This window comes from Mauremys mutica, chromosome 10 (genome assembly GCF_020497125.1).
Source record: "Mauremys mutica isolate MM-2020 ecotype Southern chromosome 10, ASM2049712v1, whole genome shotgun sequence".
Lineage (NCBI taxonomy): Eukaryota > Metazoa > Chordata > Testudines > Geoemydidae > Mauremys > Mauremys mutica.
This window is the reverse complement of record NC_059081.1, coordinates 58678185-58694454: the sequence shown is the minus strand read 5'-3', so window position 1 is coordinate 58694454 and position 16270 is coordinate 58678185. Positions and strand designations below refer to the sequence as shown.

At 44.6% G+C, this 16270-nt stretch overlaps 1 protein-coding gene across 2 annotated transcripts in view; it reads right to left on the bottom strand.

The window, feature by feature from the left end:
• The window catches only part of FAM117B (family with sequence similarity 117 member B), a 78092-nt gene that overhangs the window by 52131 nt on the left and 9691 nt on the right, over positions 1-16270 (bottom strand). Inside the window, exon 2 of one of the 2 annotated variants that reach the window (XM_044978515.1) lies at positions 13231-13316. The exons of the other annotated variant lie outside the window; for it this stretch is intronic. The gene's annotated coding sequence lies outside the window, so the exon portion shown is untranslated. The remainder of the gene's footprint in view (positions 1-13230; positions 13317-16270) is intronic. 2 annotated transcript variants of the gene reach the window in all.

The following is a 16270-nucleotide window of genomic DNA, read 5'->3' as shown; positions in this document are numbered from 1 at the left end:
TAAAAGAATCCTTGGAATAACAAAATAGTTTTGCTTTTTATTCTTATGAATTTTAGAGTTTTAAAACTTGTCATATATATTTTCAAATGATGAGAATTAGAAAATTGGTATGGCAGACTTTTACTGATAGGGGAAGAAATATACTATGAATTGTTTACAAGCTGATTACTGAATAAAAGCCTTCCAATACTTGAGAAAAAATCCATATAACTTCCAGTAACATGCAGTCATGTGCCAAAACTACTGTCGGTTTGACTTAAGTAAATTGCTACAAAATATATCCTATGCTATTCTGAAGCTCTTCATTTTGTTGAGTAAACAAGAAAATGTATGATCAATTGTTTAAAATCAGAAATATCCTATCAGCTATGACAGCTGGGGTCCTCGAAGTTTTCTGTAGCTAGACCACATTTTAGTAGGAACATTGCAGTTGGGAGGAGAGGCAGTCCATGAGACAATCAGATAACATTCCATTGTTACTACAGCAACAATTGCTTGCATGGAAAATATCAGGAGTGTGTGTGCACTAAAATAATAAAAAAATAAAAATAAAAAAACACCACCCAGCTAAAAATGCTATAATTTAGCAATCGAAAATGAAAACTAGCTTCATGTGATTAGCCTTCTAACTATGGTGCACATATCAGTTCAGGAACCTCCAACTCCACCAGTGGTTTATTCTTAATGACATTCAATAAAACCTAGAGAAGGTCTGTCCTGAATGTCCCAAAGACAAATTGCCTTAAAACAAAAAAACAAAATCCCACATGGATGTAAGGGTTTGAAGAGGATTTTTCTGTATCAAACAAATTCACTAAATATTACTATGCACCACACTAGTGTTTTGCATAGTAATATGGTTCTGTATTCTGTAGAAGAGAAGCTGAATCATCAAAAAGGTTCTTTCCAGTACTCTCCACATCACATACTACAGGGAATTGGCATGTTAACATGTGGTCAGACTAGCAGCCTTGTCAGACTCCTCAGGATCATACACAAAATTGCTGCCAACAGCATACATGTATGCCAATCACCATTTAGACAAGATTTGTGTCCAGCAAGGCTTAACCACAGCACGAGTCTCCATGGTGTCACTGTGCTCCATGTTAGGGCCAGGGTGGACCAAAAAATACAATCAAAATTAAATTGCTGGCATATTTGGCCCCAACGCTCCTCACATTACGATCCCACATAGGATCATCACTGTTGAGAGGGCCAATCTGAATCACTTTCTGCATTCCAGCTTACATTAAGTCAGGGGTTCTCAAACTTTTTCTTTCTGAGCCCCTCCTTGCTTACCCCCGTCCAACATACTATAAAAACTCCATGGCCCACCTGTGTCCCAATAACTGGTTTTCTGCATATAAAAGCCAGGGGTGGTGTTACAGAATAGCAAGCAGGGAAATTGCCTGGGGCCCCATGCCACAGTGGCCCCAGAGAAGCTACATTACTCAGGCTTTGGCTTCAGCCCCAAGTGGCAGGCCTCAGGGCCCCTGCCTTCAGCTCAATGTAGTAGGGCTTCAGCTTTCTGCCCTGAACGCCAGCAAGTTTATTGCTGGCCCTGCTTGGTGGACTCCCTGAAATCTGTTTCCCCTCTGGCCCAAGTGGGCCCCAGACCCCTGGTTGAGAACCACTGCATTAGGTGATTCTCAAAGAAAACACGTAATAGTTGTTCATTCAATCTGGCTCTCCGTACTATCAAACTGGTCAGTTACATTTAACATTATAGCACAAGGTAAAAAAAATCATCATCTTTGGTCAACAGTGAACTAGAATACACATTCATGTACAACTCTTTATTAGAGAGGTTACATTTGCCTCTGAAGTGATATAAGAAATGTCATATTTTTAATCAGAGAAATGGTTATCACATTCATATCTAAATAAAGATCAAAATATTTTTCAAAGCTTTTCTTCCTCTTCAATAAAGTTCTCTATAAGAGGAGAAAGCCAAAGAGAGCTAAAAATTAGCAATCCAAGTTTGGTCAGTTACCTTACTAGTAAAATAAATAACTGCTTCAAAAGAAAGAACTGGAAACCACCACTGATACACCCACCCCACCTCCAAACACTATAATAAACTAAATGATAATTGAAAGAATTATTTTGTTAGTTATTTAAAACCAAGCTAAGCAGTTGTCTAAATTTTATTAGAGATGCATATCAGATCCTAAAAACAGTTAGTGTGAATATTTCCCTAGACTTCTATTGCCCCCAAATATACCATAATGTTGAATTTTATTAAATTGTTAGTTAGATGGGATGGAATGGAGTTGACATTGAAATACAGTTTTAATAATCACTCAGACGTCTACTCTTAAGAATAGACCAACACTCACCAAATTATTAAATCCTGCCTTACTACAATCAGGCAAGTCTACCATTTAACTCCTCTGCTTGTTTCAAAATGCAAATTTCCATTTCAGTCAACTATTCATGGTGTTCTCATTGTAGTATTTTCCTCTACAGTTTCTCATGCTATATTACTTGCACCAAGTGCTCATCTGCTAGTTTCCCTTGATGTGACCTACATACAAGAGATCCACTTCCATCAAGACAACAATTACAACAGCTGTGCTGACGAAAAACAATAGAGCTGTTCCAACGAACAGAAGAGTATTAGATCTGTTTTAATTAGCCTAATTATCAACCCTTCCACCTCCCACAACTAAATCTGTTTTACAACAAGGCGTTCCTGCAACTAATTTTCAATTAAGAAAAGCAAAAAAAAAAAAATAATAAAAATTTAAAAAGTATCAATAGAGCACACAGGATGTTGTGTAGGCCTATAGGGAAAAGCAAGTACTCTCTTTCATTACGTGTACATACATATTTTGAGGCAGGCAAGGAGCCTAACATAACTGTAACTTAACACAACAAAGCTAGAGTAACAAACTTTAGATCCCTAAACTAATTTTTAAGTAAAAGTACTTTAAAAGTTCTAGAATTTAGACCCATCACTGCAAATGATCGGTATTTCATGAATTCTTTCATAAAGAACGAACAATGACTCCCATAGGGAGTTTAATTCAAGCTATCTCCTGGGGGGGGCGGGGGTACGGGGAAGAGGAGGGGAGAAAGAAAACAAGAGGGAAGGTTTCCTCCCTATAGGGACATCACACAATGAAGAAAAGCAAACCTGAAAAAGACGGTTACTCACCGTAGTAACTGTTGTTCTTCGAGATGTGTTGCTCCTATCCATTCCAGTTAGTGTGCGCGCCGCACGTGCACGGCTCTCCGGAACATTTTTACCCTAGCAACTCCGGCGGGCCGGCTGGGCGCCCCCGGAGTGGCGCCGCCATGGCGCCTGTTATATACCCCAGCCGGCCCGTCCGCTCCTCAGTTCCTTCTTGCCGGCTACTCCGACAGTGGGGAAGGAGGGCGGGTCTGGAATGGATTGGAGCAACACATCTCGAAGAACAACAGTTACTACGGTGAGTAACCGTCTTTTCTTCTTCGAGTGATTGCTCCTATGCATTCCAGTTAGGTGATTCCCAAGCCTTACCTAGGCGGTGGGGTCGGAATGAGACGTGGCAGAGTGTAGGACTGCTGAGCCGAAGGCTGCATCGTCTCTAGATTGCTGCACCAACGCGTAGTGGGAAGCGAAGGTGTGTACAGAAGACCAGGTGGCCGCTCGACAGATGTCCTGGATAGGAATATGGGCCAGGAAGGCGGCAGACGAGGCCTGCGCTCTCGTCGAGTGAGCAGTGAGGCGGCATGCAGGCACGTGAGCAAGCTCGTAGCATGTCCGGATACATGCCGTCACCCAGGAGGAAATCCTTTGAGAGGAGACCGGCTCGCCTTTCATGCGATCAGCAACCACTACGAACAGCTGGGTCGAACGCCGGAAGGGCTTCGTCTGCTCGATATAAAAAGCGAGAGCCCTGCGGACGTCCAGGGCGTGAAGCTGTTGCTCTCGAGGGGAGGCGTGCGGCTTCGGGAAGAAGACCGGAAGGAAGATCTCCTGGTTGAGATGGAAGGCCAACACCACCTTAGGGAGGAAGGCCAAGTGTGGTCGAAGCTGCACCTTGTCTGCGTGGAAGACAGTATACGGCAGACCAACCGTGAGGGCACGGAGCTCGGACACCCGTCTTGCCGACATTATCGCGACGAGGAAAGCCATCTTCCACGAGAGGTAGAGCAGGGAGCACGTGGCCAAGGGCTCAAAGGGGGCTCCCATAAGCCTGGCCAGAACCAGGTTCAAATCCCAGGCCGGGGTAGGACGTCGTATCGGCGGGTACAACCGGTCCAGGCCCTTAAGGAAGCGGGAAACCATCTGGTTCGAGAAGATGGATCGACCTTCTATGGATGGACGAAAGGCGGACACGGCTGCCAGGTGCACCTTCAAGGAGGAGACCGCGAGCCCTTGTTCCTTAAGGTACCAGAGGTAGTCCAGGATTGTAGAGATAGGGACTAGGAAGGGATTAAGGCCGCGCCGGTCGCACCAGAGCGCAAAGCGCTTCCATTTCGCGAGATAGGTGGAGCGAGTGGAAGGCTTTCTGCTTTCAAGCAGGACTTGCTGTACTGCCGCCGAACAGTCCCTCTCTGCGTGGGTCAGCCACGCAGGTACCAAGTTGGAGGGTACTGTAAGATGGAGGGACTGTAGGTCCGGGTGGCGGAGTCTGCCGAAGTCCTGCGTGATGAGGTCCGGCCATAACGGAAGGGGAATGGGATCCCGAACGGAGAGCTCGAGCAGCAGGGTGTACCAATGCTGCCTCGGCCAGGCCGGAGCGACGAGTATTAGGTGGGCCCTGTCCCTCCGAAGCTTGAGTAGCACACGGTGTATGAGTGGGAACGGAGGGAAGGCGTAGAGGAGGCGATCCGTCCATGAGTAAAGGAATGCGTCCGATAGGGAGCCCGGAGAGCGACCCTGGTAGGAGCAGAACTGGTGGCACTTCCTGTTCTCCTTGGAGGTGAACAGGTCTATCTGGGGAAATCCCCACCTTTGGAAAATCGTGCGTACCACATCTGGACGAAGGGACCACTCGTGGGCGAGGAACGACCTGCTGAGATGGTCGGCCAGCGTGTTCTGCACTCCTGGAAGAAATGACGCTTCCAGGTGAATCGAGTGGGTCACGCAGAAGTCCCACAGGAGCATCGCTTCCGTGCAGAGGAGGGAGGAGCGGGCCCCGCCCTGCTTGTTCACGTAGAACATTGCCGTCGTGTTGTCCGTGAAGACTGTCACGCAGCGGCCTTGCAGACGGGCGCGGAAGGTGTGACACGCCAAATGGATCGCTCGCAGCTCCCGGACGTTGATGTGGAGAGCGAGCTCTTGGGGCGACCAGAGACCCTGGGTGTGAAGGTCGCCCAGGTGAGCCCCCCATCCCAACGCCGAGGCATCCGTGGTCAGGGTGACGGATGGGCGAGGAGGGCGGAACGGGACTCCTGCACACACGACCTCTGGGTTCAGCCACCAGCTGAGCGAAGCGAGTGTCGGTTTTGTGACAGTGACTACCATGTCTATCGAGTCGCGGTGCGGGCGGTATACCGACGCCAGCCAAGATTGAAAAGGGCGAAGGCGGAGCCTCGCGTACGCGGTGACGAACGTACAGGACGCCATGTGGCCCAGGAGGCGCAGGCAGGACCGAACCGTTGTTGTGGGAAAGATGAGAAGGTCCCGGATGATGGAGACCATCGTCTGGTGCCGAGATCGAGGGAGGCAGGTCCTGGCCAAACTGGAGTCGAGGACCGCTCCGATGAACTCCACCTGCTGCGATGGAGCTAGGGTGGACTTCTCGACATTGATGAGAAGGCTGAGGAACCGAAATAGGGATAGTATCTCTGTCATCTGGTCCTTTACCAGCTGTCGGGATGTCCTGCGAACCAGCCAGTCATCGAGGCAGCGCAGGCAGGAGTCGTGTGGGTCCCCGACAGGCATGTGCCGCTGGCAAGTCGCACAGGGCTTAAACCCCGGTGCCTTGGGCATGAGCCTGCACCGGTTGCGGAAGAAGAGGGGTAAACCCCCCTTATTCCCTTATTCTATACTATAGCTAACTAAACTTATTCAACTAAACTAACAACTAACAACTATGTACACTCAAGAGTAGAGAAACGCTAGGGCTGTGGAGGAAAGGGAGCACTCCACTGTTCCAACTGGCCGTCACGGGCGGTAAGAAGGAACTGAGGAGCGGACGGGCCGGCTGGGGTATATATCCAGCGCCATGGCGGCGCCACTCCAGGGGGCGCCCAGCCGGCCCGCCGGAGTTGCTAGGGTAAAAATGTTCCGAAGAGCCGTGCACGAACGGCGCGCACACCTAACTGGAATGCATAGGAGCAATCACTCGAAGAAGAACTTCAAATTCACAACAGTGGATAGGGGAAACAGAGGGAACATTTAAAGAAAAATATAATTATTATTTTAAACATGAAAATATAGTTTGAAGATTGATGATCTTAGTATACTCCAAACCAAAGTTGTTTCAATGAAAAAAATAAAGGTACAAAAGGGAAATCTTTGATTCTGGTTCTCTTGAATGTAATGGACCTCATGAGAAAAAAAAAATACATATATGGTCCTTTATTTTGGATGTCAATATCTTTCACCAATTGTGTAGCGTAGAAGAAACATTTAGGTGAGGACCATTTGGTTCTTTTGTTTCTAATAGTCCAAAATTCTGTCCTCTGGTAGGAGCATGCCCAAAATGTACACTTTACAAATGCAAGTTTTATAAATCCCAAAGAAACCAGATTTTTTGTTTTAATACCAATTTTAAAAAGTTTTTTTTAAAAAATATGCATTACCCTGAACACTTTGTGGCATGGAACCTGATAATGAAGTTATAAACAAAAATGAAATTAGCTTCATTGAGTTTTCTGACTTGGGGGGGGGGGGAGGGGAGTGATGAGTACAGTTGGGATTCTAGCTCAGGCTAGGTAGCCTGTCAAGCAAGAAGGACTCAACCATTTTATCAAGATTCCAGCTCAGATCTATTTTAAGGTTGGTGGGAGGAACTGCATCCACTTCAAAAGCTAAAAACCACTGAAAGTAGCAGTGAACTGAGTACCTGTTCAGTTTTACACCAAGCTGATTTCCCTGTTGTTATGTCTGTTCTATCTGAACATATAAAAACTTACCCAGTGACTGTGACTAACTTATTTACCTGGATTATCTTTTCTGCTTCAGCTTACACTTTAACAACTTTAAATACACCTCTACCTCGATATAACGCGAATTCGGATATAACGTGGTAAAACAGCGCTCGGGGGGGGGGGGGGCTGCGCCCACCAGGGGATCAAAGCAAGTTCGATATAACGTGGTTTCACCTATAACGCAGTAAGATTTTTTGGCTCCCGAGGACAGTGTTACATTGGGGTAGCGGTGTATGTATATCAGTGGTCATTACAAGGCTGAATGTAAGTGCCCCAGTAGGGGAGAGAAAGGAATTCCTGAGACCAAATTGATCTCATGGGAGTGAATTGTCTGCGGAAAGGATTTATTTAAACAGTGTATCGGCAATATTAAGTACCTTTGCTTCTCTGTGTGTGTTGGAGAGTTAATGAAATATTTGACATCATCCCTAACTGGACATATCAACACAAACCTTTGGTTTGTGTTTTTTACAAGGTACGTGTTAGTACAGCACCAAAGTACACTAAAGATACTAGATGAGCAGCAGTGAAACCCTGTTGTGTTGTAACAACTTGAGGGCACTAACTCAATTTTTTTTTTTAAAAACTGGCAATGACATGAGACCCCACTGTGTCATGACGACTTACCACTGGGGGGTCTTCAAAACTTGGCAGTTTGACAATGTATATCCTGAAATTAAGAGACTCTGTTCTCCACTCCACAAGATGTCTTGTAAAGATTCACAGGAGCTGAGCACTGTAATTGTACCTGCTATTAGACACTGGATTGGGGAGGACGGTATCCAGCTCCACTCAAAGATGGGGAATCTACTGAGATGGTGTTAACTGACATTCCCCATTTTTTACAAAACTCTGGCTCTGCAGCTCCTTAACTCAAAGGTGCAATCTATGACCCTGCCACTGTATGAGGCTTCGCTAAAGAGGTTGCCCAACATGGGATAGACATGCCCCCCCCCCCCATCTGAGAGCTACTATTAACACTTTCATACACGCTTGCATGGCTGTTGCTAAACCTCAAGGCAAGTACCTGTACTGGTACAATTGTGCTCTAACAGCAAAGTATAGGAAGCCATCTGTGAAACTGTCAAATTGGGAGATGGAGATAAGTATCTTTCAAATATACTTGTGTATCATGAAGCCCTGTATGTTGATGGCAGCTAGTATACATTTGAAAAGCTGTCTTGAATTTTTTTTCCTTCATAGATCTGTTGAGATACAAGCTGTTCTACAACTGCTCTGTAGCCAACTTTTATTGGACTAGAAACAATAAGGAGTAAATGCCTTGTTTCCTCTGTAAGAACGGGATAGGTTCCATTGCTCCTAATCATGGGAGAGCTAGGATGACTATGCGCATGCCCTGACTCCCACTCGTCCTCAAAAAAAAGAGCACTTTAAAAAAAGTAAGTCTGAGAGGAACCATACCTTGCAATGCTCCCTACCCATATTAGTATTGCTTGTGAAAGCATGCAGGGGGCACTTATATTCAGATGACAAGTTCATTTTGGTTTCTTTCTTTCTGTTGTTGGCTCTGAGAGTGGTCACATCCGAAGGAGAGGGCTGAGATGATGCCTGTCCAGGCTTGGCTACCTTTTGAACAGCCTGTATAGCAAAAAGGCCACTCTCTAAGGTCTTAAAAAACACAACAAAACCTCCCAGTTAGAAGTGACAAGTCCCTGACCACCAAGAAAACAGGCATATTTATCTTTGTTAGTGATGCCAGAATAAATTTTGACTGGTGTACACTGAGGAACCTTTGAGCCTTACAAAACAGTGGCTTGGGGAAGGAAGGGATGACAAAAAATTGGGGACCAAAAGGCCTCTAAAAGCCTGCCTATTCTTCTACATCTGGGCTGCTGTCCCTCTCCTCATTCCATAGCAATCTGCAAGAGGAAAGAGGTGGAGGGGGTGGCGAGGGCCTGGCAACCTGCAGAAGAAGCTGGGAACAATAATCTGGACATTAGGACATGGTGACAAACAGCAGCAAGAAGAAATTACAACCCAATTCTTTAGAAGTCTTAGGTGTGGCAGGAAAAACCTATCCCACTTTACACTTTCCCACAGAGGAAAGATATAGTCATATGTTGCCTTGGGCATCTGTGGTTGTCATAAGAATAGTTTACAATACTCAGTATGCTCTTGACTGAAAGTCTATCCTCTGTTTTTCCCCCCCTCAATATATTTTAACTACCTATGTCTCTGATTTGGAGTGCTGGGCTTCTTCCCTTAAGAGAGAATTCCCTTGTGGGAGGCAGCAGGGTAGAACATCCAAGACAAATGTCTACGGCTGAGTCTTTTCTGCCCTGATTTGCCATGAAGCATCTGTAATGGCCATGCTGTCCAGTGAGGAGGCATAGAAGAGAACGCCCACGCATACCTGACAGGGATATCACATCACTTTGGCGGGAACAGTCACTATGGTGTTCATGGACTGCTGGTTTGGTGAGTACAGTTTGAAGCCACACCTGTAAGCACTGAAGGTGGAGCCAGGCATATGGTGTGACATAAATGAACAAAGCCATATGACCTAGGAGAGTGAGAAATCTTGATAGGTACTCAAGGACTGCTTATGATCTGGTCTATGAGATCATTCATAGTATGAAACCTGTCCCTTTGCAGGTAAGCCCTTTATGTGACTGAATTCAAACTAGTCTGCATAGGAGTGAGGATGAACTTTTTGGTGCTTACGCTGACCCCCAAAGAGAAGTTGCAGCATTGTCAAAGTTGATGCATAAGCTTCTTGGTATGACTTGGCAACAAGGAGCCAATCATCAAGTTAGGGGAAGACCGTGAAACCACAGCATCTGATATAGGCTGCTACTACAGAGAACACCTTGGTAAAGACCCTACAGGCAGTAGCAATGCCAGTAGGGAGCCCTTTGTATTGAAAGGGATCAGAGTCCAGCATGAATCTGAGAAAGAATCTGTGAGTGGGATGAACATCCACATGAAAGTAGGCATCCTTCATGTCAAGAGCTGTAAACCACGTCTTTTTCCAAGGATGGAATTACAGATGCCAATGTGACCATGTGAAACTTGACTTTGCAAACAAAACAGTTGAGATGGCAAAAACCAAAAATTGGTCTCCAACTGGCCACCTTTTCTGGTATTGGAAATTAAATTGAATAAAACCCCCTCCCTTTCCACTGAAGAGGAACTCGCCCTATTGGGCCCCACTGTAAGAGGGATTCTACTTCTCGTTTGAGAATCTTCTTGTGAGAGTGGTGCCCGAAAGGGCTAAGAAAGGAAGTTTTGAAGGGTGTAGGGAAGTATGCTATTGTATAGCCGGAATGGATGATGTTCAATATCCATATGTCCGTTGTTATTGCACCTCAGTTGTTGAAAAAAAAGTGGTACACAACCCCCAAAAGATGCCTGGGGATGGGGTCAGGTGTGGACAGCTAACTCTAAAAACGATCGATAAAACTCTAAATGCTATTTACAGATGTCTACATATATGTTCACAGAAAAAGGAATAAAGCGGAAGCTTTGGACACTGGAGGTTCCAACACAAACCGTGTGGCTGTGATAGGGAACTGGAGAAGTGGCCAGTCTGCCCTGCCTTTTATCTTCTTGGTCGGAGATACAAGGGGAGCTAGGGTGCAAATGCAGACCAACAGACACTGCTTTCAAAACTCTCTGGCTCCAGGGGCACATAGCGCAGGCATACCCACAGTGTTACTTGTCCTATTCAATCTGTCAGTGCCCTAAGGACTGATTCTGTGGCTACATAATTTGGCATTTTTCAAGATGGCAAGGAATCCAGTATTACACTGAAGCCAGCTACTCTCAACCTTTTTTTCCAGTCTCTATCATGCTGGGCTTGCTTCCAGTTGCCTCTTGTCCTGCAACTTTCCCCACAAGGGGAAGTTAATTTAATTACAATGAAAAATCCTAGCTATTCCAAGCAGCAGCACTTGGAGAGCAAAAGACTGAATCCTGCTTAGAGCAAAAAAGTAGTGGAGACAAAAGTATAGACTACCAAGCTAGAATGCATGGAGATCAGGGAGAATCATCTGAAGTCAGATACAGGCTCCCAAGGTCCATGGGTACACAGGCAGGAGGTGGTTCCAAGCCAAGTAATTTAGGATATGTTTACACTGAAAAAGAAGACCCACATCACTGCCAATACTGGTCCAGGTCAGCTGAATCAGGCTCACAGGGCTATAAAATTGTAGTGTAGACATTTGGGCTCAGGCTAGAATCCAGGCTCTTCAGACCCACCCCTTTCCTCACAGGGTCTGATAGCCAAGGCTCTAGCCTGAGCCCAAAACATCTACACGGCTATTTTTAGCCCCACAGCCCAAGTTAGCTGACGCAGGCTCTGAGACTTGGGGCTGCAGGTCTTTTATTGCAGTGTAAACATACCTCTAGACACAGCTCAGTAGTCTGGAGAGCATAACAAACACCCATCCTTGAAGACAAAGTGAACAGCTCCTTAAGCACTTATCTATAATGTGTATGGAAAAAAAGCTGTGTTATCACAGAGCACTTCAGTGGAGTGACATAGGCTGGAGGTCTCAGAACCATAACATCCTCGTGATTTCTAAAAATTATATGGGTGGCAGTTTCTTAACTCAAAGAGAGTGTTGTATCCAACACAGGAGAATTCTACACTAGACCGTCTTGGCAGATAAAGAGGAACCGATCACAAAGCTAAATAATTAGTGTTGCCTTACTTGCTTACATTTCTTGTGTGCAAACAAAATAAAGCCCAAATGAGTAACATAACTGGTGCTTTAGAAAGAACGAATTTCACAAAGGTGAAGATTCTGAGCCAAATCAGTGGATAGAAATAATTTCAACAGAAAAACACGAATAATAACTGGGAATTGTTTAAGAATGTTTTACTAGATGCCCAAAAGTCCACAACCCCACACCTAAGGGACAGTATTTGTTAAAACAACCACCTAACCCCACACCTAAGGGACAGTATTTGTTAAAACAACCACCTAACTCAGAGGGAAGGTGGAAACAGCTATCTAAAAAAAAAGGAAAAAAGGGGAAGTTGATAGTAGTGAATATAAATAAGAAACTAAGAATTGTAGAAAATTAATAAGGGAAGCAAAAGGACACAAAGAAAACTATATGGCGTTAAGGGTGATACGCAGTTTTTGTTTTTCAGTATATAGTGAACAAAAGGAATCCTAACAATGGTACTGACAAATCTACCATTTCCATCTTGTAAATTGACCAATAACAATGCAGAAAAGGCAAAAGTGCTTAACAAATATTTCTCTTCTGTATTTGGGGAAAATGCCAGATATATTCTTATCGTAATGAAATACTTTCCACCCAGTAATAAATCAGGAGGATGTTAAAAGAGCAGCTATGAAAGTTAGACATTTAAAAAAAATAAATCAGTGGGTCTCAATAACTTGCATCTGAGAGTTTTAAAAGAGCCGATTGAGGAGCAATCTATACTATTACTACTGATTTTAAATAGGTCTTGGAACACTGGGGAAGTTCCAGAGGACTAGAATAAGTTAATGTTGTGCCAGTATTTAAAGGAATAAAAAGGTGACCCAAGTATTTATAGGCCTGTCAGCCTGACATTGATCAGAGGCAAAATAATGGAATGACTGATATGGGACTTTATTAACAAAGAATTAAAGGAGGACAAGAATAGTGAATGCCAAACAATGCGGTTTTATTGAAAATAGAGCCTGTCAAACAAATTAGATTTTTTGACACGATTACAAGATTGGTTTATAAAGACAATAGCATTGACATAATACAGGTTTTTGTAATGTATTTGACTATATACTGCATGATATTTTGATCAAGAAAACTAGAATGATACAAACATCAACATGGCACACATTAAATGGATTAAAAACTGGCTAACAACCGATAGGTCTCAAAATTTAATTGTAAACAGAGAATCACTGAGAAGGTGTGTTTCTATTGGCATCCTGCAAGGACTGTTTCTTGGCCCCAAGCTATTTAACATCACCAATAACCTGGAGGAAAACAAAATCATTACTGATAAAATTTACAGATAACACCAAGACTGGGTGAATGGTAAATAAAGAGGGCAGGTCACTGATACAGAGCAATCTGGATCACTTGCTAGGCTGGGCACAAGCAAACAATATACATAAAATTATACATCTAAGAACAAAGAATGTAGGCCTTACTTACATGATGGGGTACTCTATCCTGGACAGCAGTTACTCTGAAAAGGACTTACGTAGAAAGTCAGCTGAACACAAGGTCCCTGTGCGATGCTGTGGCAAAAAAAGAACTAACATGATTCCCAAACATATAGATGGGAATATTGAGTCGGTCTAGAGATATATTATATTACCTCTGTATTTGGCAATGTCTACTGGGCTACTGTGTCCAGATCTGAAGACTACAATTCAAGGAGGATGTTGATAAATTGGAGAGGGTTCAGAAAAGAGCCACAAGAATGATAGAAGGATTGGAAAACATGCCTTACCATGGGCCTCAATCTATTTAGCTTAACAAAGAGAAGATAAAGTGGTGAATTTAGTCAATAAACACCTATATGGAACAAAAGTTAAACAGTAGAGGGCTCTTTAATCTAGCAGACAAAGGTATAGCAAATTCCAATGGCTAGAAGTTGAAGCTACACAAATTCAGATTCAAAATATGGTGCATTTTTTTTTATAGTGACAATAATTAACCATAAGAAATACTTCCCAAAGGGTGAAGCAGATTCTCCATCACTAGTTAACTTTTAAATCAAGATGAGATGTTTTTCTAAAAATATATGCTCTAGTTCAAATAGGAATTTGGGGAAATTCTATTGTCTGCATTATACAGGAGGTCAGACCAGATGATCACAAAGGTCCCTTCCAGCCTTAAAAATCCACGAAAATAAATGGCAGTAGAAAACAAGTTTTACATCTATCAATGCGTATTTTCAACCATAAACCATAGCTGTGGGTATCTGTGTGGGAAAGCTGGGATGGGAATGAGGATATTTCATGCCAACAGAATAAATTAGCATTGCTGTGAAATCTGGGGTTGCTCCCACAGAGTTCAGTCCTACAGTGCCACTGTGTACAGAGCCTCAAACATACTCACACATGGGACCAAGTTTGCAGAAAGCGCTCAGGAACATTATTGAAATATGCAATAATTTAACTATAGTAGAACCTCAAAGTTACAAACACCAAAGTTACAAAATGACCAGTCCTCACACACCATGTTTGAAGCGGAAGTGTGCGATCAGATGGCAGCCGGGGAAGGGAAGCAAATACAGTACAGTACCTTGTTAAACTACTTTAAAAAGGGGGGGGGGATTTAAAAGGTAAGGCAACTGTTTCTAAGGTAAGGAAGATAAGGTCAGGAAACTGTTTCTATGCTTGTTTCATTTAAATTAAGATGATTAAAGCAACATTTTTCTTCCGCATAGTAAAGTTTCAAAGCTGCATTAAGTCAATGTTCAGTTGTAAATTTTTTAAAGAACTGTCATGTTTTGTTCAGAGTTACGAACAATTTCCATTCCTGAGGTACTCGTAACTGAGGTTCTACTGTATTTGAAGGGGAGGATTATTAATTACTAATAAAATGCTTGTATTTTGACACAAAAGAAGTTACTGCTTCTGCCTTCAAAAATCCTCAGGGAAACTCAGACCACACATTTTAAAGATCCTGATTTATTTTAAAGAATGTAACTTCTCTAAGCAGAAATACATTGCCTTGTACTTAGGATCCTGACAACTTTTATCTTGAAAGTACTAATTTGTGATTTTCATTAATATTTTTCAAGCACATTCAGTTTCTCTTTCTACTCTAAATTGGTCATTTTTTATTATAAAGACTACTGGCAAAATATTTGTGTATACAATTCAGTCAGAATTTATAAGGGCAACATTCCTCTTCCATAAAAATGAAATTCAGTACATTTACTTTACACTGAAGTATTTTCTTCCATTTCCTCCCCTCCCGCCCCCCCAATAATGGGGTCCCCTAAACTAGGACATCTGCCAGCCAATGCATCACAAAGACAGGTATCACAGTTTCCAGCTACTGACACAACTGCAAGAATTGGAAAACTCACTTTTTAAAAAGGCATAACAATGTTCCATTATAAATATCTTAATTCATTCTTGGAATCTAAGTTACTTGCATAGGGTGACCAGCCGTCTCATTTTTAAGCCCTCCTGCAAGCGTCCCGAATTTTTGTTAAAAATGGGCAAATTGACTCGTATTTTCTATCTCCTCCCCCTCAGTACTGGCAGTTCCTGTTGCTGGCCGGATCCTGCTCACCAGACGCCTGCCCACCAATGGTGAGTGGGGGCGGGTCCAATGGCAGAAAATGGGGGTGCGTGTGCAAGGCTTTGGGGGCGGGGTGGTCAAAGACGCAGCACGCAGGGTCGGCTGCTCCCCCTGCTGGTCCATCAGTGCAGCCCTTGCTGCGTATCGGCTTTTGAGCCCCACCCCTCATCCCACTTCCGGCTGGCACTGGCTGCGCGCTGTCAGCTGCAGTGGCTGGTGTTTGTGGGCAGGCAGCAGCCGGTTAAATGTCACCTCTGCTGCCCACCATGAGCTCCCCCTCTCACTGTCCTCTCCATGCTTTTCCCCCTCCCCCACCCAGCCCCGTTGCGCCTCCATATTCCCTACCCCCACCGGGGCGCATTCTGCTCCCAGTGCTGTGCGGAAAACCAGCCCCTGGTCGGAGAGCACAGCTCACTAACAGCCTGGCCAACAGGCTCCTTCCTTTGCCCCCTGTTTCTGGCTGGGCTGGCTCCCCGGGAAAGCCCAAGACACTCCAGCCCAGGGCACTGGCTAGGAGGAGCCAAGCCCTGCATGTGCCAAAGCCCCGCACAGCACTGGGAAAGCCTCTCCGCCCCTCAGCTAAGCTCTAGGGTGGCGGGGGAGGGATGGGAAGCGATTTCCAGCCTGTCTGCACCCCAACCCTGCAGGCTGCACAGCAGCCCCCCATGCAGGGGCTTAGCTCTTTTGCCCCCCAACTCCGGGTCCTGCCCCAGGGAGTGTGGGGCTGCTCCATCCTGTCCTCTAGGGACCCTTCTGTGCTGAGCCACTTCTCTGTCTGTGTTCACTGAAGCCCCTACAGTCAGGTTCCCTGGGCCCTGTTGCACAATACATCCTTAGAGCTTAACCCCTTCCTGCTTGTGCTTTAACCAGGGGACAGGAGGCAGCTGGGTTATGTTGATGACCAGCAGCAGACTGGAGGTCTTAGCTGCCT